Here is a 4147-nt window from a genome sequence, read left to right as displayed (position 1 = left end):
AGCCCATAACCATGTGTTGTTGATATGCAGTGGCGTCCTGTGCACAGTGGAAGGATGAGGAGTACGTGCCACATACTCTATATTGCTTTATTTACACTTCAAAGCTGGTAGATTACAGAAAAACATCTTGCCTCTGCCGGAGCAGAGAAAACATCCTCTCTCCTCTAAAGCACGGAGAGAACAAAACACACTGAACTGCAAAGAACAGTGAAAAACAGGAAACCAGTGTACGTCACATCCAGTCTCCTTTCCCGTGGGAAAACCCAACAGCAATTGACTGTGGAATGTAAACATTGTCTTGTGACAAGCATTTCGCTGCACAGTGAAGAGAGCAGAAACCAACATCCCCACCAGTAGGTGCTTCCACCCCCCACTCCTAAATCTGCTTCCAACAGATACTTGGGGGGGGGCATCCTGCACCATCTGGTCAATTCCTGGTGTTAGGAGAATTAGAAGGTCTAAGATATAAACACATACATAAATACCGTAAGTAGTTCTCATCACAAAAGAATATGCAGGTAAACCCATGAACAGCCAGGTAAACCCATCAACAGGTTTCCTGCCCGACAGGAGTCTGCTGTAGGCCGCCCCTTCTGTGATGTATGTATGATGTATGGAGGGGTGGTCTTGGGCTCCAGGTGGGCAATTTCAAATGTCTATATAAGGACTTGGTTCGGGGTCTCCTCCTCCCTCCTGCGTGGGGGGGGGGCGGTGAGCACCCTGTTGCAACAGGTAGTAAAGGTCTGGCTTACTAGCTGCTTTGCTTCTCAATATTCTCTGGTTGGCCTCTGTTATTTTCTCCTACCGATAGAGAAGCTACAAAGGGACTCTCCCTGCCTTGGTCCCAACCCAAATCTTTGAAGCTGCTGTATTTCAAGGGAAGATCCCTTGGCCCCCCTGGCAGAGAGAAAGACTTTGACTCCCTCCTCCCAGCCATCCCAGCAGCCCTCAGGCTTCCCCTTGGCTGCTCCTAAGGTAATAAACAACCACCAAGTAATACCATGCCTACTTTGGATCTGAGAATTAAGAAGATCACCTGCCAAGAAGAATACACAGCTATTTCTCCCCCTCAAGGTACCTTGTATTCCTCGACAGCCTCTTCCAGAGGAATCACCTCGTGGTGTCGGTGCTTCTTGGATCTGCCCCAAACCACACAGATGGGGGCTTCACCCTCCTTGCAAAAGAGTTTTAGGGGCTCCTGGTGCTTCTCACAGACTCCTCCTTCCCCTCTGGAAGACTGAGAGTCTTGGCTACTTCGACAAAGGTAGCCAATTGCCGATTGCGGACGAGGCTCCTTCTCTGGACTCCAACTCGGCCTTGAGGACAGGAAGCCAGCCTCCTTTTTGCCCCGCTGCACTGGATCAGGCCGGACCGGCAGAAGTTGTGCCCACACTCTGGGATGGTCCCTGTGTCGTAAGAGAGTCAGGGTCAGAGAGGGGAATGAAGGAGAAGGACCCTACCAATCAAATAGATCAAATAGATCGTATTTGCCTTGGGGAATGGATCCTTTTTCGCTGTATCGAATTGTATCGTTTTTGCTGTATCTTTCTCATTGACTTTAAGAATGGATCTGAATGTATTTTTCGACTCAAATGTATTTTTCCTCAAAATGCTGTACTTTTCTAAACGTATCCAAATGTATCCGAATGGGTTTTTGTATTTCCCCCCAATCTCATCGCCTAGAGAATGTTCCTTAAATGTAACAATCTCTTGTTCCAAATGTATTTGATACAAATGTATTCGAGTGTATACTTTTATGGGAAAACGTAGCTAGGACAATGTGGATATATATATATATATATATATATTGCTTATAGTGCCTTTGAACGGTCAACGTTCCACCCTCTATCCTTTCAGGAGCTGCCAAAAACACTCTCCACACCACACTGCCATCTACTGGGTCCACAAATGATACCATGAATACACACAAATACAAGCTCTAAAATAAATTAGTTTTATTTTCCCATAAGTATGTGTCAGGGAACTGCCATCGGAGCCAAGAGTGGAGGTAAGACTCCCCAATGACGCCAGAGAGGGAACCAGCAAGGAGAGAGGGAGAGCTTCCGCTGGGGAAGGAAATCAGCGTGACGCCAGGAAGAAAGGGGAGGCTGAGAGGGCTTCGGAGGGAGGGCTCCGAGACTCTTCCAGCGAGACCAGCGGGGAGAGCACAGGACCTCCGCTTGGCACGCCCACTCTGCGCAGAAAGCTTCCGCGCAGGGAGGCTAGGCGGAGACTTGGTGTCAAAGAACTGTTATGTTGGAAGAAGTTCAGGAAACGCCCACTGACGGATTCTGCCAGTGATTGAGACAGCCACGGTGTAAGGGCTGTCCAGCCAGGGAAAGGTTTTAGCCAGACAACCCAGCCTGGAGCAGTTGGCGGCTTACGCACAAGCAACCCCAATTCCCATTACAGTATGCAAACATAAGACTATCACACCCGAATTGATAGCTATGCAGAACAGGATTTCCCCCCCTCCCTCCATCGGATAGCTGCCTGCGCGGCTGTCTTTGAGGGGGGTGGAGGGAGAAACGGGCGGGATCGACATCGGATAGCTGCCTGCCTGCCTGCCTGAACATGCCGTGCCCCCGGGGGGCGCTGCGACCGGCGCCCATTGGGAAGGAAGAAGACAGGAAAAGGAAGGAACTGGGAGAGGTTTTTGTAAGGCCCCACTTTTCACATGGTGTCCTGTTGTGTGGTCGGAAAGTACTCTTTATTGTTTGATTTGGGTTAATGTCAGAATAAAAGCGAGTTCCTTCAAAATAACACATTCCTTTTTATCTTACCAATTTCTCACATTGTAAGAAGCGGAAGAAGAAACCATAGAGAGCATTCATATTTTCCTTCTGATCAATGAAGTCAAACGTTACAATTATCCATTTTAGAATGAGCACCTATAGGGAGAAGACCGATCTCAGTAAGCCCAAGCAAGGCCAAGACAACCAACCCCTTCTGGAATATGGTCAGCGTGTACAACATCTAGCTGAATCATCAGCAGGATAACTAAGTCAGACTGGGGGAAATATCATTCTTCAGAACCAAGACATCATTACCATGCTTTCCAAGTTACCTGAAAGTCACTAGAACACTTGCGAGCACAGAGCCAAGACACAGCTGACAGAAGAGAATCCTCTGTTATTACGGAAATGGGAATCGGAGTCTTCAGTAGCCTAGTGCTTATCACTGTGCCTGCAAGACCTTGAAAGACACTGCTTAGCATGCTGAACATCTTCACTCTTGATAATTTCTCACAAGCTCGAAGCAGCCCCGGTTCTTGTTAAGGGAGAAGGCAGGGCAATGCAGCTCCTTTGACATACTTTGCTGCCAAGGGGAAAGAGAAGCCAAAACACCAAGCTGGGCACTGAGTGCGATGTTCAGCAAGTTCTGAATTTCTTCTGGTGCCAAGCCTCTCTCTTGCGCAATCTTTTCCACAGTCTCCCAAGGACTCTGCAAAGCTCCCTGCTTCCGTGAGGCACTATCTGTAACTAGGAAAAAGTCAAAGTGTGATTCAAATCCATTCGAAAAACCGTCCTCATGCATGGTGGCCTGTCCAATGGCTTGCTTTACCATCAATTGGCAAGGGAGCCCCATTGAGATGCCATGGCATTTGGAAAACTCTGGAATGCTGAACTTGCCTTTTGCTTTCTTGCTCCTTCGTTCAGTGGGTAGGTAGGTGTAGGTAGGGGCAAGTCGAAAGCTTCCTTGAAATTCCTCAGCCCCAGCCAGCATTGCCAATGGGCAGGATGATGAGACTTGTAGTTCAGCAACGTCTGGAGGGCCAGAGGTTACCCTCACCTGTTTTATCGGTTAGTGTGCTAAGATCTGGGCACAAGCCCAATTCAGCTGACGGTACTTAACAAGGGCTTGCTTTACACAAAACATGAGAGCTAATACACTATTCTGCTCCAATATACAAAACAGCCCCTTCTCTAGAGAAAGCTCAAGAAAATACAAACTTCGGGGTTTGTAGATGGCTGTAAAGGTCGCTGAAAGGTTTCTAGTTCACTAGTTGGAAACAGCTTCCAGGCTAGGCAGGACCAAGGTTGCTTTGTAACTGTTCCTGTCTGCCTGCTTGCCATCGTGCATATTTGTAAACCATTTCTGCCAAAATATCTACATCTGCAATAGTAGTTTCTGGAAGCAGACCCTG

The sequence above is a fragment of the Podarcis erhardii genome, assembly GCF_964252035.2.
Source record: "Podarcis erhardii genome assembly, chromosome: W".
Taxonomy (NCBI): domain Eukaryota; kingdom Metazoa; phylum Chordata; class Lepidosauria; order Squamata; family Lacertidae; genus Podarcis; species Podarcis erhardii.
Note: the sequence above shows the minus strand (reverse complement) of the source record.